Source organism: Miniopterus natalensis, chromosome 16, assembly GCF_054644295.1.
Source record: "Miniopterus natalensis isolate mMinNat1 chromosome 16, mMinNat1.hap1, whole genome shotgun sequence".
NCBI lineage: Eukaryota > Metazoa > Chordata > Mammalia > Chiroptera > Miniopteridae > Miniopterus > Miniopterus natalensis.
In genome coordinates, this window is record NC_142096.1 from 30000094 (window position 1) to 30025470 (window position 25377).

The 25377-nt window shown below is 45.2% G+C and overlaps 1 protein-coding gene and 1 long non-coding RNA gene across 2 annotated transcripts in view; one reads left to right on the forward strand and one right to left on the reverse strand.

The window, feature by feature from the left end:
* LOC107539564 (uncharacterized) overlaps nucleotides 1-12064 on the reverse strand; it is a 36623-nt gene extending 24559 nt beyond the window's left edge. The window contains exon 1 of the long non-coding RNA XR_015715793.1: nucleotides 12000-12064. This is a non-coding gene — a long non-coding RNA (uncharacterized LOC107539564). The remainder of the gene's footprint in view (nucleotides 1-11999) is intronic.
* ZFHX4 (zinc finger homeobox 4) overlaps nucleotides 10182-25377 on the forward strand; it is a 173926-nt gene continuing 158730 nt past the window's right edge. The window contains 1 exon segment of the mRNA XM_087825449.1: nucleotides 10182-10648. The gene's annotated coding sequence lies outside the window, so the exon portion shown is untranslated.

Here is a 25377-nt window from a genome sequence, read left to right on the forward strand (position 1 = left end):
ATTTCTAAGAAACTCAAAAGATCTACTGGAATACCTAGATATTTATTTTTGTTTAAATGTAATGCACTAATTTACTATTTCTATCTCATTTTAAAATAATTTATTGATATTACATATAGATGAACATTTAAATGACAGCTTCTGTTCATGTCTCTGAATACCATACACACATCCATTCACAAATAGTACTATAGATCCTAAGGTATTTAAAGTCTTCCAGTGACTGAGGATAAGACCCTTAAAGGAAATAATAAAATTTTAAATGTTATCACATTTCCTGTGTTCATTTATGCTTATTGAAACCAAAATGTACTAAAAGATTTCTGTACACTTCATTTAACTCCTTTTTAAAAACACCTTGAATTTATAAGTTTGGTTCTGGAAGATAGATTAAATATATGCATTTTAATTTAAAATTATAGTATTATGTTTCTTCTTACATTCCCCACTGTAAACACGCAGTACATGTCAAATGTAAGGTAGATTAGCCAAAAATATTTAATGATATCAGTAACTTGGCATTGAGGTATCCATTTAAACTATAGCCAAATTTCAGCTCCGTGTGCTTGGCGGTTCATCGCTGAACAACTCTGCAGGGTGGCACAGAATAAGAAAATGTTACCAGAATGTTATTAGCGTCACTAGTGCAGGGAAAATCATACTAAGTCCAAAAGTTTTCTCTAGTATATCATGACCTGTTCTCCAGTGTCAGTTATTGATACCCCCTTTTTTGTCTGTAATAAATTATATTTTGAAATGTACTATGTTAATACTAGGATCCATCAACAGTGAAATATAGAGAAAGTAAGGAAATGAATTTCAAGATTTCATTGAATTTCTCTGTAGAGCCACAAAAATTGGCTCTCTGTCCCACTCTGCTTAATATTGCAATCGCTGTTTAAGAAATCTTTCCAGTGCTACAGTATTTTATGCATGCCAAGTATAATTTAAATACTTACACACTGAAAGCCTCTTCATAACAAATGTTAGGTCAATATGAAAATTGTTTATTTAGTGAATTGTGTTTATGTGGAGTGGACTTAAGGGTAGCTTTTAGAATTCATACAAGGTTTCCTCAAAATGACACATTAACTTCACTATTAAATGGTTTTCTCTTTCTGCAGGAGACCAACTTGCGTTCTGAAATTTAGAAATCAGCAACGATATAAGTGACAGAAGGGGACACGCGGTCATGGACAGCATTCTATATTCTTGTACAAATATTTGTCAAAGGTTTCACAATGAAATGATAAACTAAGAAGCAATACGTTGTGTGTTTCTCCAAAACATGGCTTGCTTTTAATAACAAAAAAAAGGAGGGGAAAGGCAGCGACAGCCGGTGCTGGGGCAGCGAACAAGATGCTCTGAACCACCGGTGGAGGTCCTGTCTTCTTCCGTGCGCCTCCTTGCGAGTATCTCAAGGAAAAAAGAGGAAATGCAAAGGCCCAGTAGGCCCGGTGGGACACCCAGATTTCCTAGGAACCGACAGCCAAGTCTCCTCCGTTCCTTGTCCTCAGCGAACCAAGGCCTAGGCCACCCATGACACAAAGCGCACGGTGTAGAAATAACAAGGCAAGGCAATTTCAGGTAAAGTTTCGGTCAGTTCCAAGGCAGCAATTAGCATAGCTGAAATTGATGTGGAGCCATATATATATATATATATATATATATATTTTTTTTTTTGCAGAATGCAACCCTGGCAGACAGTAAAAGTTAAACATGCAACCTTTTCGTTTATCCTTTTGCAATAGACTATTGCGTTAATTTGTTCAGACAAGTGATGGACCTGGGGAGGAAAGGACCCACGCCTTTGCGCCAGCCCTGGCATTCGGTTCCGAGGCTGCTGCTGTGACTTGGTTCCATGCACGCTGGCACAAGGCATCTTCAGTTCGCAGTGTCTAGGGCTTTGGTGACTTTGGGCTTGAAAGGCTCCTCCGCAGCAATCCCAGCCCTGCGTGCACCCCTCCCCCCCGCTGCCCCTCCCCCCCTGCTCACCTACCAGGGGACTCAGGGTTGGGGTCTGAACTGGGGGGTGCGCATTTGTGTAGCCAGACGGGGGGGCCCGACAGCAGCTGTCCACCTCCAGGCTGGGTACCTGGGCGGCCGGGGCCCGCCGCTCCTCTGCCCAGCCCGCCGTCTGCAGGCCGCCGCGGTCACGTCAGCGGGAGATTTGATAGGCTTGTCGGGTTGCCATGGTGTTGACTTCTTGCCTCCGAGGAGCTGCCCAATGGCTGAAGGTCTGGGATTAAAGCGGGAAGAGGCAGCGGCCGCGGCGAATTTTCAGCGGCAGCTGCAGCAGCGAGAAACCAGAAGCCGGCGGACGAGGTCCTCGGACCTCGCTCCCCTCCGGCAGCCGCGGCCGCCCCGACGGGGGGCGAGGAGAGGGGAGGCGGGGACGCTGACCACGGGAGGCCAGGGGACCGGCTCCTGAGCGATCTGCACGCGCCAGGAGGAGAAACCCGCCAGAATCTGTTCTCACTCACACCAGACATGACCTGGGCGGGGAGGAAAGGGTGTTTAAAGGGACTGGGGTGGATGACACCCCCCACCCACGCCCCACCCTTCTTGGGCCAACAAAGTCATTTGGCAAACAAAGAGGTGCTCCCCGGGGAACTCTAGGTCCTGGAAACTAACTTGCTCCGAGAAGAGAAAGTGCAATTAGACGGCACCCGAGTAGGTGGAAGCCGCCGGCCGGGAGGCGGCGGGCGGCGCAGGGGAGCGTGCGCGCAGCCCCGACGGAAACTGTAAACCGCGCGCGGAAAGGGAAAGAGCCGCTTCTGTTATAAATTAGTAGGTAGGTGAAGGTTACGCAAAGAAGAAAAGGGAAAGTAAAGCTGTTAAAAGAATAGAATAAAACCCCTGGGAGTTCCACTCGAAACCCACCCCCTCCCACCCCAGCCCGAGGGGAGGAGGCGGCGGCGGGAGCGCGTTCCGGCGCGAGGAGAACTCTCTGGAATGTCTGGAGCCCCGGAGAGCCGCGCGCGGGGAAGGGGACCCCGGTGCGGAAGGAGAGGCAGGACGGAGCCGTGGGGGAGGGGCCGGTAGGAAGGACTCGGCGCTTTACCAAGAAGACAGAAATTCCCAAGAGCGAGATTCCGATCGCAGGCAAAGAAGTACAGAAGTTCAGACCTGTAGCGGAAAGGAAGGAGGGAGGGACAAGTCAGTGAGAAGGGAGGAAGACAAGGTGTGTGCTGCCGAGGGAGGGCGTGGGAAGGCAGCCGCGGGCCGCCGCGGGAGCCCCTGCCGGGACTCAGGGCCACAGGGGCCGCGATCCGGGCGCCGCGGGCAGCACCCCGAGCTGGACTCCAGGTGCCGCGCAGCCCGCGCCCGGCTCGGGGCGGTGCGGGGTCCTTTCTGCCAAGAAGAGGGGCTGCTGGCTCAGCCTGCCTGGTCCACCACGAATCCCAAACATACGCCTGCCTACCCACCTTAGAGCCACTCTCATTGATTTTTCTTTAACAAATAAACATAATGCCCGTTCCACGTCCTCTGGCTGAGCCAGACTGCCATGAGCTCTATGGCTGCGTTTCTCCGGACAGCAGTTCTCCTCTCTCCAAATAAATTGCTTCCCTTCACCTAAAAGATCAAACGTGTGCGCACATGCAGGTTTGGAGAGTCGATTCCTCGCCCCCTCCCTCCGTAATTTGGGAATCACCCTTTAGGAAAAGACGACAGGTCCAGTCACAAGCCAACCTGGTAGGGCGCCCTAACATTTGCATATTAATTTTTGGTGACAAGTAACTCCATTGGGAAGGCAGACGCTTGCCAGGAAATTGACTCCTTTGCAATTGCAGGGAAATTAACAAGAGTCCGACAGCCACACCTAAACTAATCCCCTTGAGTGTCTCATAGAAAGATTTCCTTTAAAAATAAAGAAAGTATTTATTTTAAAGTAGCCCCCCTTCAAGAGCTGTTTCTGCTCGAGGTTCTTCCATACATGTCAAAGGTTGCTGAATTATTCATTATTGTAATTACTATCATCATTGTCATTATCCCTTTCCATGTGGAAATAATTTTATTATCGTAATTTGATATCTGAAGAATTTCCTGTTAGTCGTTTGATAATCATTTTTTTCTGTGGAAAAGAAAAGTTTTGTTTATAAATGAGATAGAGAAAATGTTTTAAATGCTTTGATGTTTGCTATAGATTTCCGTTTATCTAATCGATCGGAATGACAATAAAATCGATTAAAGGTTTAGTGTTTTACAAACAACCATTTTGTGCTTTTTGATTTTACGTTTAGAGTGACTTTAATAAAGCTAATGCTTTCCTTGAGCATTTTCCCCTTAAAAAAAACAAAAACCTTTATCATTTTTTCTTTTATTAGAAACTGCCACTTAAAGTTCTTATAATAGGAAAATAAAAAATATAAGCAATGGTTGCAGTGGTTTAAATTTCATTCTCTTGTTGCTCGAGGTATTTAAATAAAGCCCTTTAAAATCTTGGTGAATTATATGTGATCATCCAGTGATTGCGGAATATTAAATTAAACTTAGATAAATCCGCATTGAAGGAGGCAGCACCCAATCCTGAATTTATTTCCCATTTTCTCTAACAGCATCACTGCGCTCCTCTCTTTGCGGTGACAGTGTGCCAAATCTGGGCATTTTGAAAACATTTTCCATGTGCTCTAACGGGACTGATAGACAAAGAAGGAAAGAAGATGAACCTTTCCCTCTGAGGTATATTTCCTTTAACCTTTTTCTCTTAGACTGTCACTGAAAATCATTTAAAAGCAAAAGTTGGGAAATCATTTAATTCCTTTTACTATCTTTTTTTTTTTTTTTTTTGCTTTCACCTTTTTTTTTTTCTTCCTTTTTTTTTTGCATATCTTGTAATTTATTCCTGAAATGCAGTTTTGGTTACAATATAATGTAAAGCTATCATTTCTATACCTTGGCAAACACTATTTGTTTCAAGATCTTTGATTCATTTAGTTCCTGCTAAGCTGCGTTTTGTAATTAAAGATGGATTTAATGATACATTTTATAACTTAGATCAGATGGGCTGCTTGTTTGCTGTGGGATTTAATGGTGCTGTTGTTATCTAAGGTTGAGGGTCGTTACATACTGAGATGGTGGCTTTTCTTCAACTCTAAAGACCTGCGTTTTTGTCTTGGAAAATGTGAATGTTTGGATGACTGTAGTGTCCTGTTTTAAAATAATTCTATTTGGTGGCTGGAGTTTAGTATATTGTCCCTGCAGCATTCCATTGACTGGATATCGATGTTTTAGGTTTTATAAGATCACAACTTTATCTTCTCTTCAATGAAATCACCTTTACTCTCTGTTTCTCCCCCCACCCACACTTGTCTGTCTTTTCCCATCTGCATGGTTGTCTCTTTGAGCTCTTCCCTAGATGGAATGCAAAATGTTCGGTGGATACTCTTGCTGGAAACATCTCCTTGTATTTTGAGAAGGGTGTGCTTTGGATCCTGGGTTTGGCTGGTGCGAGTGTGTGCCTGTGGGCTGGGGTGGGGTGGGGGGCAGTGGTGATCAGGAGTCCTCATTAATTTGCATAGGAGCTGTGGAAGTGCTTGTGAACAGTTCTGCCTGACTTTGTTTATAAACACTGGGCTGGTTGCCTAGAGGGAAAGGAGGTCACAGCGCTGTCTGAGCCCTGACCTCTGAAAGGCCAGAGGGCGTCTGACTTTTCTCTCCCTCTTCCCCGGTCCCCTCTCCCCTCCCTTAACCCCCCCCCCCAGACCCTCTAGAGCTCCTCCTCCTCCCTTTCCTGACCTTACCTGCGTCTAATTTTACATAATGACTACCCACCCCCCCAATACACACATAAAAACAGGGCAACCCCCTAGGAAAAAAAACCAAAACGGTAAAACAGATTTACTCTGAAGTTAAAGCAAACAACTGGACGGTAGGAAGAGAAATATACAGGGATGTGGAAGTACAGAGATCGAGACCTAGGAGGAGGAGGGGGCATTTTAATGATAAAAAAGACCACAAAGGAGATAAGAGCCCGGTTGGGGGAGGGGAGGGAGCCCGCGAACGGCGGGTTTGACTGCCGCCCCCCCCCCCCCACTCAAAATGTCTGTCTTTTCTGAAATTCATTTCATCTAGTTCACTCTCGCCATCAAAGTAAGTGTCCTCTCTGGGTGTTAGGTCGTATTTTAAATACCCACTTTTCTTAGTTCTCAGGAAAATGTACCCCCCCCCCCCATAGTAATGAGATCTGGCTCTCTCCCAGATGATTTCCTGAATTATTTCATTGTAACTATAATGTGTTTGTGACGCCTTCCCAAAGAAGCCCTGCTCTTTCCGATTCACTGTCAACTTCACGTCTCCCCCTTACACACATGCACGCCCCCCACCTCCTCACCTCCCCACTCGCACAAAATGACAGACCTTGGTATCAGGTTGAAGTGTGTTTTGGAAAGAAGTTGCTGAGTTAAACAACAGCAACAAAAAATGTTAGTTAACTGACTGCCTTTGTTAAATAGCCCCCGGGTGGAGAAGACCCTACAAAAAAGAGGGGAGGGGGAGGGGGCCGAGGATCTGAGAGTGCGCGCGGGGATGGAAAGGGCTCCCAAAGCTGAAACCTTGTAACACCTTGTTTCAAACTGGGCACATCTGTAGACCCCGGAAGCGCGGCCACAGGACTGGGAACCTTTTCCCCTTGGGCTGGGGCTGGGCTGGAGCTGGCGGCACGTGGGGACGGGGGGCTGGGGGATTCCTTAGTGATCTGGGGAGACGGACAGACAGCTGCAGCCTCAGTAAACGGATTGCAAAGCCGGGTGTCCGCTGCATAGATTTGGGAAATGAAATACGCCAAGGAAAAGTCTGGAAGTGGAAATTACCTTTTGTCTCAATGTTAATTACTTCTTGCTTCCAACACTCAACACCTAACCACCTGGTGTCCCTTCTGGGTTCTCGCCTCACTTGGCGTTCGGTGCAGGGTTCGAGAGCCCCGGAGTGGGCTTGGCTCGGCTGGGGCAGCCCTGGAAAGTGCAGAGGAGGGTCTAGGCAAAGTTCTCGGTGCCGCAGGGACGCCTCTGCTCGTTTCGCTTTGAAATAAAAAGTAGTCCTACGTTCCAGGAGGGCGGCGGCGGGTTCGCGCAGAGTTTAGGGACAGCGGAATGGGGAGGAGAGACGGGGTCAAAGGTTGACGACGAGGGGTCCGCCGGGACCCGAGAGGAGCAGCTGGGTTTCCGGGAGCCAGGGGCCGCGGCGCAGCCGGGTCGAGCCGGCCGGATTGCGCCCTTGCCCGGGAGCAGCCCGCGGGCCGGGCTCGGGCTCGCCCGCCTCCCGCGCCCCTGCCCGCGGCGCCGCGCTCCAAGCCTCGGGGCCCAGCCGGAGCTGCCCCGCGCCGGCCCCGGCTCCCTCCCCGCGGGGGCGCGCACCCAGGCCGAGCCCGGGAGGAAACTCTGGACAAGGGGCTAGCCCTTCACTGCCCCTTCCGCTCAGCCCATTAACCCTGACCCTCACCCCAGCTTCTCTTCTTAGGAAAGAGGGGAAAGAGGACCTGAAAGGGATGATTAAAAAGAAAACACACATGCGCTAGGAGGGGAATGCCTGCTAGGAGCAGGGACTGCAAAAGTGGGCGCCCCTCTCACAGATCCTCCTTCCTTTTGTTTTCTTACTCAGAATTCAATAACCGCTGCCCCCCATCTCACCCCCCCCCCGCACACACACGCACACACACACAGCTGTATTTTTCAAGAAGAAAAGGGGGTGGGGTGTAGAGGAGAAATTGGCACCAAATTTTTTAAATGGTTTTCCTGATTTGACGTTTGGTGTTTTGACATTAATGACATTAATGTTATTGATGATGTTTCAGGGAGAAAAAAGGCAAGAGAAATAAAGGAGAAGTTGAAAACGAAATGATCATCATTTCCCTCTTCTTCCCTGCCAGAAATAGACCCCTTTCTTCACCTGAGCTTGAAACAGACTTATTGTTCTCAGGTGTTTCCTTCATCACACGCATTTACCCGTCTGAAATAGCAGGAAATGGTTTTTCCATCAGTGAGCTTGTACATGGAGCCCTCTCCCGCAAAGGGCTTGATCTTTTCTGATTTGAACCTGAAAGTTTCCCTGCCTTCATTTCCCTTCAGTCTCTTTAAGAGCCCCCACCCCCTTCCCCATACACACACCTCAAATAGTTTTTTAAAGCCAGAATTTTTGCTCTCTGGGGTGTTTTTTGGTAAACAGTAACGCTACATAAACACCTTCTTCACTTGCAAGTTACAGAGAATTTAAATTTTACCCTCGTGGGCATGTATGTTTCGGAAGGCACATGGATGAAGCCCAGAGAGATGCAATCAGACAGTGCAACACATGGTGGGTGATGCAGCTGCTATGTAAAAGTGGGACTGTAAACAAAGTAACTTAAAAATCTTAGAAAGCTGTCCAGGTTGAGTAGATTTCTTCCCAACAGGTTTGAAATGGAATGGAGTCTTTGGAGACGTCCGTACTTTGCTTTCTGCTAAGGCTTAGTAGCCCTGGTTCTAATGCAGTGGTGCATCCACAGGATCCAGATCCTAAGGTGGTGCTCTGCTTTTTTCTCTTAATAAAGACCATATCTGGGTCTTATCCTCTACTGCCAGCCTCTGGACTTGCATCGGAACCTTAGCCAGCTGCCATAGGCAACCGGCTTTCCTGACCTGGGCCTGGGTCTGCTCTGTCCAGGACCCTGCTTTTACCCTCCAGGTGTCTCGTGGGGTTTTAATCCCACTCGCCTCAGTCCTAGGGGTTAGCACAGGTTCCCTGATAATGCAAGGTTTCAGGCCAGAAGGGTGCAGGTTTGCAGCCTCTGTTGTACCTAGTGCTTGTGTGATAAACCTATCTGGTGGTGTTTGGTAGATTTGGTGCTTAAGGCCTAAGAGAAGGTTTTGAAAGCAGATACTGGCGAACCAGAACTTCAAAGGCCTGTCAACTCAAAAGCAGCTGAAGCCTCACCTGTCCAGGAAGCTGGACATTGCAAGTATTTCCTGTTTTTTAGCTTTGTGGATTTGTTCCTCTCACCTTCTCTGTAGAATTCCTATTTTTGAAATATTGCATAGGTGGTGCCTCCTTGTGACCTATGGTGTAGCAGTGTATCAAGATGCTATCTGAGTAGCAATGGCTATATATATATATATATATATATATATATATATATATATATATGCATGCAGCAGGGGGTATTTAAAAGTATGTCTATTCCTAGTTTTAGTTAATTATCTTTTAATGAAAGTGTCACTCATATTCACATCTGTAATATTGGAAAGAGATAATTAGATTTTCAAATGAGAATCAGCCACCTTAAATTTTGCACCAGAAAATACCAAGTATATTTCATTCTAATGAGATCTGTAGTGGGGTTTTAAAATTCATCATAATGTGCTTCAAGAAAGATAATTCAACAGACTTGCAAGATGAAAGGTTTTTTTCCCTAAGTCTTCTTAAAGCCATTACATTGAACTTATGCAATTCTGATAAAATATTCAAAAATATTACGTAAAGGCCAGAACCGTATCCCCACTCTCACCCTTGCAATCATCTCTTCTTCTCATTAGAAAGTTTACTTTGACTAAACTAACCGCTTCCATCTTCCCTGCCCTGGGTTTATCTCCCCTGCGTGTGCAAGCGAAAGATCCGCGTCCAAACAGCGTGGCTGCGGAGGGATGCAGAGCGCAATTCCTCCTGTGAAGCAGGCTGGGCAGAGCAGGCTTTGCACACAGCCAGGCACCCTCTATTTACATACATCTGCATATTTGTCCAGGCCCCCCGCTTCTCGCCATTAACGTGCGTTCTTGCACACCGCGGGATCCACGAGGCAGAGCCTACCTCTCCGTGGCCCTAACTCACATGTCTGCTTAAAGCTCCCTAGTAAACAAATCTCTGGTCCGCTAATAATGACTTTGGCTCATTAAAATTAAAAAGAAAAAAAAAAATCAAGTGGTGAAAGGGCACGGCTTCGGCGGTGTTCGGGGTCGGCCCCCGCCCGCTCGCCCCCCCCCTCGCCGAGTGTGAGTGTGAGTGTGTGTGTCTAATGAAGTTTGGGAGTCGCGCGCGCCGGGGCGCGTGGGGTGCGAGCCCCGAGGTCCGGGCGCCTGCCCTCCCGCGGCCGCGGCGTCCGGGCCCCGCGCCGCGCTCCGAGCCCCGGCAGCCGCGCGGCGCGGGCCGCTGCGCGCGGGCTGCGCGTCATTTGCAGTCTGGGGAATGTTGATCACCTCGCTAATTACACCTCTCTCCCCCCTCTCCCTCTCCCTCTCCCTCGCTCGCCGCGCTCATTCCCAGAGTGCATATCGGGCATAGACACACAAAGACATGCGCACTCAACTTAATCAGCCATTTTTTTAAACAGGGCTAAAACGATAATAATTAGCAGAATAAAGACATATCGGATTTTCATTTCCTTTCCTGCTTTTCCCAGCCCCTTCACAACCAAACAGCGAGGCCGCGGTGGGCACATGCTTTAACTCCTCCCGGACCCCCGAGGACCGCTCCATGCCCCCCAGTTTCTGCTCCAGCGTTTTTATTTTCACCCAATAAAGTTCGAGGATTATTTTTTTATTATTATTTTTTTTAATTTTTATTTTTTAATGAACCCTCTCGTTTTACTTGGATGTGATCAGCTGTAAGTAAAATAAAAGCAAAACAACAACAAAAAACAGAGGCGAAGATCGCGTAGGAACTGCAGGGGAAATGGAAAGTAAGTTTTTTCTTTAACTTTTATTGAGTAGTTTGTGTTAAATTTAGGTCGAGTATCGATTATCTTTCCAGCCTGATCTTGCACAATCTTTGATATTTCGCTCGCTCTCGCTCCCTCTCCGCCTCTCCCTCTGCCCCCGGCTCGCTCGCTCCCGCTCGCGTCCCCGCATCCCGACCATCCCTTCCGCTCTGCCCCCCTTTTCTATCTCTTTCCCCCTTTTTTTTTTTTTTTTTGGCTCGAGGGTTTGCTCCGCGGAGGGAGGGAGGGACGGGGCCCGGAGGGGCCTGGTTTCCCACTTTCTCTGGGGGGCTGCGTTTTTCGGGATTTAACTTTTGGATGGAGCGGCGGATCCGCACGTTCGGCCGAGCAGCTGGCTCTCCTTCCCGGTCTCGGGCTCTGTCTGCACCGCGAGCCCGGGCTTCCCGGCGGCGCGGGGCTGTCAGCGCGGCGGGCGCCGCCGGGACCCGCTCGCCTCGCGCCGCTCGCGCCGCTTTCCCTGCGCGCCGGTTCCCCGAAAGTTTGGACCTGGGGCGGTGGGGTCGGAGCCCCTGTCCCTGCGGCCCCCCACCTCTGGTTCCGTCTGGATTTCTTCCTCCCCCTGTCACCCCCCTTCCCTTTCTCGAGTCCGCGGAGGGCGGCAGTGCGGGCGCGGCGGAGGCCCGGGGTCCGCGCGCCCAGGGCGGGGGCTCGGAGGGGCCGGGGCGCGGGGGCGGCCGGGGCGCAGCGAGACTCCGCGCCCGGCGGCGGCGGGCACGCCCGGGGTTGCTGCCCGCGGGCCGGCGGGCGGCCTGGGGCGCGGGCGCACGGAAGGCAGGTCCGTTAGGAGGCGGGATCGCCGGGCCTCGGCGCCGGGGACCGACCGGGACGCGGCCGCCGCTCCCGGGCACTTGGGCTGCGGGGTGCGCGTTAGACCGGAGCCGAGATGCCCGTGGCTCGGGGTCCGGAGGCTTTCCCTTTCTTTTTGGCAGAGGGCAAGGGTGTGTGTGTTGTGGCGGGGGGGGGGGGGTCTGTGGCGGCTGTAAGGGCTGATCTGTTCCCCAGTCCCCCAAAGGGGCTCCAGGTCTGCACACCAACTTCGCCTCCTCTGCCTCTCCGGCATCAGGCGCGCCTTCCGGCCGGGAGCCGCGCGAGGCACCGCGGCTGGGACGCGCCGGGTCTCGCCTTCCCTCCACTCCGGTCTCCCTCCCCCACCCCCATTCTTCCTGCTCTTTTCTATCGGAAAAAATAATAATAATAATAAAATTTCTCGCGGATCGTCTAAAGTTTCTCGGCCGATGCCCAAGTTGCGGAGGGCCCCCCATGCCGGCCCCCACCCCAGACGCCGGCGCGCGGGTGCGCATCTCTTTGTTACCTGCGATCCGGGCGGGGGCTCGGTGGGCGCCGGGGCCGGGGTCCGCCCCGAGGCCGGGCTCCCGCGGCCGCCGCTGGCCGCGACTCCTCGCTTCCGCGCGGTGCCGGCGAGGTCTCAGCTACCGCGCCGCCAGACACCCTCCTTGTAGGTGCCAAAGGTTCAGATCGCGCACAGGGACCCCCCCACGCCGACCCCTGCACACACACACACACTCACACACTCACACTCACGGGCTCCCGTTCTCCCCGCTTCCCCCACCGCCGGCCCCCACCTTGCCTTTCCCCTCCCCCCTTCCAAAAAAAAAAAAAAAACGCCCGCGCGCGCACACACACACATACACACACACACTACACACACACAACAGCAACAAGCCCCCCAAACCAAACAAAAACCCAAAGACAAGTTCACTGGCGGAAGATGGTGGGTGGACACTGACTCGGGCGGAGGCAGGTTCACCAGGAGGCCCGGCGGTCCCCATCTCTGACAGTTGCATTTCCTCGGCTTGAGTCCTTCCCCCCCCTTTTTTATTAACTCTGTTCCATGTTTAATCAAGGATCATGTAGATGGCAAAAGGAGAGACAGAGAGCAGAGAGCGCAGAGAGAGCAGAGAGGAAGGAGAGACAGACAAGAGACAGAAGGTTTTTTTTTTTTTTTATTGTGTTCTCCTGGATTTTCAGTGGCTTGATCTCTATAAACGTGGAGTGCTTAAAGCTCGTATGTAGTATTATATTTTTAGTTGGGTGGATGGATGGAAGAGCCAGGGAGAGGCTGCGGCTGCCGCTGCCTTTTCGGGTGTTGCTTAGGCTCAGGCTGAGACTTGGCTGCGATTGGGACGCGACAGTGACACGGGCATCGATCGCTTCCATTGAGAGCAATGCACAAGCACAGCCCGGGTAGGTAACACGCTCGGTGCCATCGACACTTGCTTTACTTTATATTTACTGGCAAAGCTGACAGAGCAGGCTCCGACTTTCTCTCTTTCTTTCCTTTATTTCCCCCCCTTTTCTCTCTGCTAACTGATGGATGAAAGCGATGGTGCACAGGGGTTGGAAGTGATGCTTTAAATACAACAGAGAGGAGATATTCGGGATGATTTCACCGCCTCTGTGACCGGTTGTGTTTTAAGAGTTTTCCTTCTCCACAGAGCAGCGTATTCAAGAAATGGAAGGTTTTCCTTTATTCCTTCCTCTTCTTACCAAAAAAAAAAAAAAAAAAAAAAATCCTTAAGGGAATATTTGATAGTTTTCAACGTTTGTGGTTTCAATCAGCAGGAAGGCACACAAAAATAAAAGATGGGGCTAGCCAGCTGTTTTAACCTCTTGCACCTGGCTTCAGTGCGGGGATCATAAGGTTTATACAGTTATTATTATTATTTTTTTAAAAAACCAGTTTTAATATTTATGGCAGAAACTGGGGAGAGAGCGTCATAGTATGTTTATTCAATGGCCGGTTGCTTTTGGATTTAAAAAGTAAGCTGATATTGAAGTGTTTTCATTTTTATGGCAATGAAGATATAGCCAATGAAATATGGGGGAAATACCATAAATCTGAAAAGTGAAATGTACCTAAGGAACAAAGAAAGGTCAGGTAAACCAGCTGTGTAAGTCAAAGCCACAGCCCCAACTGTGGGGTCAGACAGGGAGAGGGGACTCTGGGTGTAGGAAGTGAAAGTTGCCACTTAAAGTTAAAACCAAAGGGAACCTGTTTAGCTCTGTTGTCATCTTTTGCAGTGTTTAGCAGATGAGCTCAAGTCTGTTCATTAATTTTGAGCTAGTTGAATTATTTGGAAAGATGCTGCACCAGCGAGGAAAACCTAAAGGAAGCTGAGAAAATCGCTGTTTAATATTGCAGAATTTACTGCCTCCATTCTGACCGTGAACCTAAATTTACACAATGAAATTTGATTATCTTTAATAACAATATTAGATCCTGCCCTGGATGGATGAGAATTGAGGTGCTTTTGTTGATTGCAAGGGTTTAATGTTGCATTTCAGAATCTGATGTGGTTTGGCCTCCCTTCCATTAACTGGAAAACCCCTGAGGTTTTACAATTATTTCTTAAAGATAATACATTTAAGATTGCATTGGTAGGCTGAAGAAAAGTCATAAAGGCAAGAAGGGAGGCCCTTAATAACTCTTGAGATTCAGACATGTTCAGCAGTTAGATTGGCTCTGACTTCACCAAGGGTCGACAATGTGTCATTTCCACGAAGCCAAATTGCCCTCTGCCTATATGATATTAATGTGCAAATCAATATTTCAGGGATTAAATTTCCCTTCTTCATTTTTTATGGTTTCTACCTCAATAAGTCTCAAGTCTATTAGAAGAGGCTGGATGATTTAAAATCTTTCACTGCAGAATGGCTTGTCCTAGTCTTGTTTCACAGACCATTTTAGGATTTTTCGTTATAAAGACTAAGGGCACCCTAAAGAAGTTGTGAAGCAGGCTCAGTGGCATAAAGCCCTTGTTCGATTAAGAGCTAAGAGGTATTGGAAACATAATATATATGTTTCTGTTATACACACTCATACACATGCTGCTGCTTTAAAAATATTATGTTAATCACCTATTGATTTATTTCAAAATCAATTGAAGTGCCTTTCTTATTAGTGATTTGTTCAGCATTCTTGAGGACTGTGTTCATTTTCTTAAAGATGAGGCATGGATTAGCTGGGTGTGAAAGTATTTGGGAGGGATTTTCATTTAGCAGTATTTTCCTAAGAAATAGTTCCAGACACCATTGTTTGTCAGAGTCGCACTCAAAGGTTGTCATCCGCATACAGTGTTGTCATAGCTATCACTGCATTTTGTGGCTGAGTGGCTTAGCTGCTATCTGTGCAAGGAGGCCTTCCACTCCTTTTGCATTTATTTCCAGCACTCAGTAGGCGCAATGTTTCTTGTAACCCTCTTGGAGAAACACAGTTGTGAGAGAAAATATGTGCTTTGGTTGGAAATAATACCAAAGCAGAAATTTGGGAGGTCAAAAATAAAAGATTGCGACTTTATCGCATAATCTTGGGAAGGCCTACTGTCTATCATTTGGTGGCGTTTTATAGTCTAAAACCATCTGGACCAAGTTCCGCACAGCTGCACGAATTTCATATGTGATAGAACATTTTTTCCATTCAGTGTGAAATGTTCCTTCCTCAAAAACGTCCACCAGACTCGCTTAATTTAGTCTGTTAAAAGAAATGCACGTGAAGAGGGACAAAAGGCTCTTTAATCTCCGCGAGCTGTTTGTTTTCCTTCAAGATTCCTGCCTGTTTGGGTTTGAAAAGTCATGTTTATTGAGGAGATGATTCTGAGGTGTGACATGAAAATAATATATGGTTTTTGGACTGGTGGCCATGCTCCTGCTTAATTTGCAGAACTACTTTTTATGCCTGTCAAAACACAGAGTTAATCTATCCTTATTTACAATTAATCTCAATAAAATTAATCTTAACTATGCTTTATTCAGTGGCTTAAAATATCTAATTATATTCAATTAACTGCTGTCATAGTAATTAACATTGCTTAATTGCCTCTGCATATATTTATGTAAAGCTCATTAGGTGCTGCTGGCTCCTTCCTCTTTTACTTGCTATTTTTGCTGTTGTCAAACCATTTTCGTCTCTCAAGGTTCGACGCTGTCAGTGAGAGCAAATTCTTTCTTAACATTTCCTTGAAATGAATGTCATTGCTTGCCTATGAGAAGATACTCGTTATGAGTCTTTAAAGACTAATCCATCCCCTCTCCACCCCCTTTCCCCCGCATCCCTGGTCCCTAGCACACTCACCAAATATTTTCTGTCATTGTTGCTAGAAATATGAGAAGCCAGGTTAAGCTTTGTGCTTATAAATGAGGAGCCTTTCTGTGTCTGCCTAGGGGCTGTACCCACAGGCAGAGTTTTTTTTCCCTCTAAGACCGTTCTAAGGGTTAAAGACTTGGCCAAGGTTCAAACTGAAAAGCACCCAGGGAAAGTGCCTGTGAATATGTACAAGTTTCATGTAATTAGTGCTTAATTATATTAACATATGCAAATTGTCAACTTAGGAGCTTGTTGAGCTGGCAAAGATCAGCTAGGCACAATTGCTGTATTGTTCTGAAACCATAATGGATTTCAAGTTGGATTGTGGAAACACATAACTAGCTATCTAATTTAACTCATACCATGGTGAAATTTCATTAGTCTCCATGGAGACTGGTTTAATTGTGCTGACTAATGTTCTGGGCTGCAGAATGTCCTAAAAAGAAAGCGTTGTTTGCCTAATCCACCTTACAATGACACTTGTTTGTACATGTTTCCCTTGTGTGAGAATTTGCATATGCAAATAAATAGTTGCTCTGCCCCATTTGTCATGGCTGTTCATTACCCATGAAGAGGACATTGTTACTAGGCTGTTCCTGAGTCTCCCAAGATGGGATAGTGTCAACCAGTCCAGTGACATTCTTTCATAATTTGTTTCTGATTAATAGACCAGAGTGAGTCTCACTCTCTGGGCAGCTGCAGAGGGAGGGTCAGTCCTGTCCCAGGGAAGAGTTTCTGCAGCAACTGGAGGACGGTGTCTTCTCCTGATGGTTCTTCTTTTCCCACCCATTGGTTAACATCATCATGTTTAAAATAATGTAGTCTCGTTCTCAGAATGCCTCTACGGATACTCTCTCGTTTCCTAACGCAAAAAGATAGCAAAAGAGAGGGGATTCTGTTATTGGGATATTAATCCTGTTTTTGACAGAAAGGTAAACTGATATAATTGCTTTTCAGCTGAAGGAATGGGGGTTTATACAAGTGTGAAAGCGTCGGAAAAGGATTAGCATTTTTTTGCATAATGAAAAGGCCCGTTGAATAGGGCCCTGGACGGCTGGCTGAGTGACTAAGATGAAAGGGGGGTGAAAATGCAGCCTCCTTTTCTTCATGCCTGTGCTGTGCTCTCTCGAAAGTTATGTTTGTCCAGGACTTGAGAAAACAAGCAAGGGCTCAGATTTCAGCCACTTTCTAAGATGCCCGGAGTTTCCATCATCGCGGGGAAGTAATATGTATGACAACAGCCTAGCCAGAGGATGATAAACACAGGTTTGTGTGTTGAAGAGTTTTCAGAAACATGCGAGGCTGGTTAAATATTGGCTGTTGGGTGCCAGGCGTTCCCAGTGCTTTGCTGGCAAAAACAGTTCTTTTTAAAATGGCCAGTAGTGCGGTGTGGATGTTTAATTGAGTTAATGATGGAATACGTGGTGTGTGTGACCCTGCGTTGGCGAGCCACAGCTGTCTCGGCTGGTGGAACACTGCACTTGCGAAAGAGCTGTGTATTGTGACTTTGGGCAATGTTGAATGTGGTAGGTGGCCTATCAGCTTTGGTGGCTGGGAGGGGACAGCGCAAGGGGATACAGAGCCATTTTCTTAGGATTTCATTCATCTCATGTCGCCTTGTGGGTGTACTGTGTATTTCATTTAGCGGGAAGTCTTTTTAAAAGTGGCCAAGTACTGTGTGTTCACTCTTGAAAAACATTTGCAGACGGGTTTTTCGCTTGTCACTACTTAGGGCTGTAACTGGTTATCTGTTGGCAACGTGATGGGGGCTCTAAATGATCTTTCTTTAGTCATAATTAGGGCGGTTAAAATACCGTAAGTGTTAAGACACTTTCCAAGGTGGGAATTGGTTCTTTCGTACATATGTAAATCGAATGCAGTGTGGGTAGTTGTTTATATGTATACATTTTAAACAAGCTCTTTGGGGTGACCTCAGATGAGCCACTGAAGGCTGCCCCGAGCAGGAGTGAAAGATTCTACCAGGTATTAACCTAACTGGTTTTGCTGCTGGGTTGTAGAACTTACAACCGCATCACTTTAGTGGTCCAGTGGCTGCGGCGCTATTAAGAGGGTTACGTAGAAACTTGGGAAATCAGAAGTGTTTTCACGTAAATTAAAGTCTAAGGGTTGCCTCTTGAGTACGGAATATTGTAAAGGAAAAGTGTTTGATCTTTGTAATATAAAGTCCCCCAAATTCTTTACTAGAGTCCTTTTAAAAATTTGTCAAGAAATTCTGGATTGTTTCAGAAACTTTTATGGTTAACTTTATGATATGCTTGCAAAAAGTCTTAAAAGAACAAAAAAAAAAAATCCACATGGAGGCTATTTTTTTTACATGCAGAAGGGCTTATTAAGGTATTTCCATAAGAAAAATGTGTTAATTTAAAAAATAAATTCATTTATATTTTAAGACATTGTTAACCAAGCACCATGTGTTGTACCTGGCAGCGTTCCAGCCCCATGGAAGTGGATCACACATGGGTTAATAGTAGCTTATGTGATGTCTGCATTCTTAGGAAATGGGCAAAAGCCCAGGGTATTCTGATATCAAGATTTTAGGAATCAGACAGAACGCAGAATATATGTTTATATGTGAACAGATGGACACATGTGAGAACTAAGTGCACAATTGCTCTTGGCACTTGTTTTGGTTATCCCCGATGATATAACCAAGATCTTCGTGCTCTCGCAGTCTTTGATGGCTAAGGGCAAAATGGTCTTTTAATGAGGGCTCAATGGCATTATTTTCTTGCACAAGGATTGTGCCCCTGTGATCTTGCCGGATTTGATGTTCTGTTAATTCCTTCATGTCAGAGGTTCACAAGTTGCCTTGGAAGTTTGATATGGTTTCACATTTGACATACAACCCTCCACCCAGGGCCGGCTGCTCTCCATGCCCCTTCTCTGTTAAAGGTTTGTGAGTGAAATCAAATTTTGCCATTTTGAGGCACTTTTGGATGTTTGCACACAACTTCAAAATGGCTTTGACACTGAAGTCGAATTTGCCAAGCAGCTTATCTCAGATATAATTAGCCACTCTAACGTTCTCAAGATTAAGAAACCAAACAAAATTTAAGAATTTGGGCAGCTTGACTTTGTTAATATGTCTTCATGCCCTGCTGGCCCCAGACAAGTCCCGAGGAGGTGTTTCAGTCATCCAGGTCGGGGGTTCCCACACTAGCATCATATATTCAGATGACTGATCATTTCTGAGTGGGCAGTTGATAATTTCTGAATAGTACCCATTATAGCACATACCTCTAAAGACAAAGCTTATAGGTTCCATTGTGTCCTAGCAAGTATTTACTCAGATCTAAATCATTTTAATCAGGGAAAATTGACTTTGGGGTTAAAATATGCATTTTATAACTGCCCATAAAATTCTATTCCTTCACTGTAAAGAAGAAAGGAAATCCATAGCCTTAATGGTGTTAAAATACAAAACCTATCAGCTGGTGGATTCCACCTGGTCATACAGCTAACAACAAAACAAAACAAGCCTTTGTGAGTGGGAGCCTGTGGAGAATCTTAAAATTTGCCTGCTGGGAAGAGTAAACTGAGGAAGCTCATTCATTTCCCAGAATACCTTCATTAAACCCGAAAGGCTATTAAGGTGGATTCTCTAAAATACAATTTTAGTCCCTTTTCTGCATATATTTAGGAATAATGCAATTAACACATAAAATTTTCTAAGCCCACTAACTGAGTCATCTCTTTTGGCTTAGTAGATGCAAAGTCGGAGTGTGTATACACACACACACACACACACACACACACACACACACTTATACCCTTTTTCTATGTTAGTGTCTCTCTTTCCTCTTTAGATGTATTCATAGGGGCGGCCTGTGAAGTTTTCCCTCTGCAGACTAAATTTCTTTTATTTCCTAAGGACTGGACAACATGATCAACAGAAGAGCAGGTGGGGTTATAAGGCAACTGGAAACTCACAAAATAATAAAAGCTGGACATTGCCTTGGAACTTCAGTTCACCCAGCTCATTTTAAAACGTGGCTATAGAATTCAGGAGAAGTAATTGTTGGGTCACCCAGCATGGTAGGACAATGTCATATAAGAATCCAGATATCCCAACGCGAGGACCAATGGTCATTTGACTCTAATGGCTGCTCAGAAAAGGGTGTGTTGCATGACGGAATGTGAAGGTGCTGGAAATTGTGAAGAAAGGAAAAGGGAAATGTCAGTGGTGACCCAACAGTGACACTGTTTCCTCTGAGCCAGTGAGTTCTCCGTTACTAAAAGGAGACAAGTAGAGTCTGGGTGGCCTCTTATCACTGGGACTGTACACGTATTTTTGCTTAAGTAGGAGGTTAGACTAGAGGCTTTGAGTGGTCAAGGAGAGTCTATGATTCATAAAGGCATTGATGATCTCGGTAACTAAAAGTGTGTTCTTAATCATCATGACCATGGTGTTAACAAGAACAGGTTTCTGTGCTGTGTGAGCACAGTGAGTGAAGACAGTGCTGTGATGGTTTCGAGGCAGCATAGTGTACAGAAAGACTGACACTTAGTTCAAACCAGACATTCTTTGATGCTGTTTACTTTGGATTCCTTTTTCTTTTTTAAATTAGTTTATTTTAACTGGAGTTTTAGATGTTTGAAAATCTACTCCATTTTTTTGACAACTCGATGACCAATATAGCACTTGTATTCCATCTATGAGACACCTGGGTTAACTTCCTGTTAAATAACCTTCTCCAAGTTATTTAATCTTTCTGAGCCTCAGTTTCCTGTCTTCCTCAAAGTTATTGTAGAGATTACAGAAGACTCAAGTGTTGTGAACATTATAGTAAGTGAATGTGACAGGGCTGGAGACCCTATGTTTCCTTTTTTATTTTCAGTAGGTTGTTTTCATATAATGCTCAACTAACGAGCATTTGATCAACCAAATCTTCATGAATCTTTTGAGAAGAGATGTCCCTGTCCCCCACAAGGGAAGGATCTAGGAATTAGGCAATGGGCATGCCTAAGAGTGGGGGAAGCTGTAGGATCCTTCTCATATTTTCTTATTGGCAGATATCTCGGTGGCATCTAGGTGGACAGTTCTCTACCTCATTACCTGCCACTCCATCATCACACGTAGCTTTGGGTCTGAGGGGCTTCTAGATGCTTAATACATTTCTGGGTCTTTTATCTAAGAATCACATTTGAACAGAAACAGTTTTTAAATAATTCAGACTTTAGTCTAGCCACATGAACTCAAGATTCCAGGCTGTACATTATATACAATAATAGAAGAGACCACAAAGCTTATTCCAGTTTTGAAGTTGACCCAGTCTGCTTGAAAGCCTTTGAATTAGAGGATTTCCCCAAACTGGATTACATGCCATAGAAACGCCTTTCTTGGTATCAGGATATTTTGATATGCCATGTAAGGTGTATAGATACTGTTACCTGCACCTTGTACATCAAAATTTACACCAACCTAGAGAACAGATCCAGTTATTAAGCATCCAGCAATATTATAAAAGCCTTCAATTTTCTTGGGGGATTTTATAGCCAAGTTATGAGTCTCTTCCTGGCTTATCTCTTGGAGGAGATCATAGCCCTTTATCTTTTTATAGTAATGCATTATTCAGGGAGGAAGACCCAAGTTCAAAGACGATAAGATTCATTATAAGGTTGATAAATTTATAAGTACACTTTTGGACCATCTAAACTAAAATTGATTTCTATTATTTTTTTCTTTTTAAATTCATAATAATTTTCCGTTGGTGATACATGTAAGGTATACATTTAAATTATTATTTATATTTTTATGGGAAATATAAGTGCATTTGGATTGTATTTCCCAACTTTGAGTTTGATTATTGCTTTATATTTCTATATGCTTGGTTCACAACCTTTCTTACAGTTTTTAAAAAATAAAAGTGTGTGCATCGCCTATGTTCTGGTCATTTATAAGTGGCCTTAGATGTAACAATTCATTGGAAGCACATTCATTTAAGGCAAAGCGTTTAAATGAATGCTGATAGGGTAAGGCTGTATTTCATTGGAAGAAACCAATTAACCTTTTAGCAGTTTTCATGATTCTCTTTTAACTGTTTCTTCCAAAAATGTCACCCTCCATAGGCCAACACTCACGTCTGTTTAATCACTGTATTCACAGTGATGGACCTTATTGGCAAATCTTTGGTGAATATCCTCAGTAAATATCTATCAAATGAATGATAGTTAATTAAAAATATAAATAGGAAACTTCAGTTTACTATCTACTGGAATCTAGGTATTGAAATCTAGGTATTGATAAACTTACAGCCTTAAAAATATCTGGGTCTGTCTTGGAAAATTCTCCTCCAGCACAATCTAAATGTGTTTTTTTAGTAGAACCATAGACTGTTGCAGTCAGAAGGATATAGAACAATTCCATCATTTAACCCATAAGGAAACTGAAGCTCAGAGAAATACCTGGGAAATATCATATAACTACAGAGCACAGCTGGTGAGCTGATTGTGTGTGTGTGTGTGTGTGTGTGTCCCCTGCAGCAAACCATTTAATATTTTTTTCACCTTAGTTGGCTTAGCAACTTCCATACCCAAAGAGTCTATAATGTTAATAAGAGAATAATTTCTGTTATGCAGGAGAATTTTTAATTTGTGGAATTTTTCCCAGCAAAGGAAGATTTTCAGTTGGTACACTGATGACCTTAGGACAGGCTGCTGATCTGGGATTGTAAAGCTAAGTTGCCAGAGATAGGACAAGAATTGATTGAAAGGTGGAAACTTGCAGGAGAAGTTCGGGGGGTCGTTTAGTTCTCGGAATGAGCAGGGTGCAGATTAGGAATCATTGCGGTTGGCGAGAACTTGCTGGTCACAGAAGCCTGTTTAAGTGCTCACTGTCAACAAGGAAATCGTGGGCCGCACTTAAAGTGGCTCACCTCTGATTTATTCATAAACCTCACACGAGCACTTGGCTTTGTTCTTGCTCTAGTAAGGGGGATGGATGCCAATAAGAGCAGGAATAAAGAGCTCCTTGCATGGTCCAAGAGTGAATAGCACTTTCCTCAAAGCCTGACCTCTTTTCCCGAGGTCTGTTGTGCTCCAGTTGACTCGGATTGGCTGTGTCCTCAGATGAATTGCGAGAAGGGGTTGTAACAACGATCTACCCTGTCAGCTCCATAGTATCCGTAATAAGGTCTGCAGAACTGGAACTTGGGTTCTGACTTAACGTAAAGGTACTGCTTCTGCCAAATGTTTATGCTTTGCTCTCTCTTCTCTTTGAAGCTTGAAGAATTTCACATTTAGTACTAGTTGGAAAAGCATTGCTTCTTTCTAACTGAAGACTACACTGATCTTGGAGTAAAATGGGTGTTGACGACCCCCCCTAAAATGAATCGAGAGAGATTTAATAACATAGGAAATGAAGGGCTTGAGAATAAACCGTGTACCATGCTGGGGCACAAACAAAGAAATGGGCTTGTGATGACTTAGCTGTGTTTAGCCCAGAGACTTTGTTTGTGTTAGTTCACAAATTCTGCCCTGCTCCAGGCGCTCGAGGGGAGGGGCGGGACCTTTAAGAGCAGTCAGCTGGCTGGGCTGCAGTGGGGCAGAGGTTGAGCGCAGTTACTCAAGTCCCCAGAGCGGCATTCAGTGCACGCGAGCCTCCCCCCCAGTCCCATCCCCTCCGGCTTCCCTTCTTTTCATGAAGTTGGTCTCTTACGACTTAAAGTGCATATATTTACACCAAAATTTCCTCCAGTGTTCACAACACATTAGCCCAGAAGAGCCATATTTGCAGAGAGTGGTGAGAGTTGATGATATATCTCCAGATAAAGCCATCCCCCTGCGCAGTCACGTCACAGTCATCAGCTCATTTGTCATGGCTGAAGTGAGAACGTCAGGACCAATGAGGGTATGAGTGCTGAAGGGGGCGAAAGGGCTTTTGGAGGGAGACATTTTTGCGCGGGGAGTCGGCCATGGCTTAGGTTTAGCTCCAGGGAAATGTTGGGATTAGCCAACGCTCCGCACAAATCCTTAGCATAACAGAATTAGCTGAGTAGATGGGGGGGGGGGGGGGCGTGAGGATGGGCGCATTTCTGGAGACCTGCGCCAGGCCGCGGGCCAGAAGCTGTGCGAGGGGAGAGGCGATCGAACTGAAGTCATTTTAAGGGGTGCGTTTTATGCAGGTCCCTGGGTTTCAAGGTTGAAGTCATGGATCTGCATGGCCTCGAGGAAAGGCCTAAACAGTATGTAGATGTGGCTGTTGTTTTCAGCGTGGAGCTGCATTCAAATAATTCCCATCCCAACATCTAAAAACTTTTCGGGGAGATAATATTTGAGAACACCAAGATAACATTCAGGCAAAAAGTATTTCTGACAGTACCTTGGAGTGAAAGTTAATACTTCATTTAAATTACAATAATTATGGGGCAATACCTGTTGCATTGTTGAAGTTGCACAAAACCAGGCAGCTCAACTTTGTTTACACAGACTTCATTCTGAAACTGTAATTGAAAAGTAACTTTTTTTTTCTTTAGCTACAGAAGCCCTTATCTTTGATAGACCAATACTAGCAGATTTGTTTCATTTTGGATCCAGTGAATTGTTCTGTCTCAGATAATGCACCCATACAACCTTCTCTTGTTTAATTCTATTGATTTACAGTGTTAAAGTGAAATAATCTGATACCTGTTTCCTGCCCTTTGAGTATTTGTCGTCAAAGAGGCTGATTAGTTTTTTTTCCCCCAGGTCTTTAGCTGTTTTAAATGTATAATTATCATCGCATGTCATTTGATAGCTGCACTAATTGCTGGCAACTATTGTCTGTTTGCACTTAATGCTGAAACCTGATCAACATCCTGCTTCGGTTGATGTTGGTGGTAAACTTTAATTAACTCTTATTGCATTGAAGAAGAGTTCAGGCTTGGTGCTAACTAATCATTTACCTTCATTATGTCCTGACAGCTCCACTTGTTCTTGGTCCTAATAGATACACCAGTCAGTAAATAAACCTGCAAACCTTATGCCTGGTGGTTGCTCCACACTGATATTTTACTACTTAAAGTATAAAATAATTGGGCCCAGATAATTATTTAGTTAGTTGAGTATCTCTAGTTCTGCAGACACCAATCTTAATTGCCTCTTTCATGCTGGACAATTTTATTTTAATAGAAACTGTAGATTTGAGATAACACTATCCCTTCAACATGGTCCCTATGAACATGCGTCTTTTGAATCAATACAATTAAGCTTGTCTCCTGTTGGAATTCTTGTCATTATTTTTCCTGAAATACTTTTCCTGTAATGATATTGAAGTTAAAGTAATCAGGTTACCCCAGCAGATCATGTAAAATTCAACTCAAAATTGCTGGCTGCTTGATTTTAATTTGTCTGACATCAAGTTTGTTTGAAAAGGGATAATACGTGGGTAAACCAAGGAGCTTATAATTATGGTTGACGTTTGTTTGTTTATAATGAAATCTAATTAAAGTTCATACATTTAAAACACAAAAGTTAATTACTGAATTGCTCACTTCACTTATGGACAGCAGTCAAATTAACTTTCGGGCCCAACACACACACACACACACACACACACACACACGTACATACACAACCCAAACAAAAG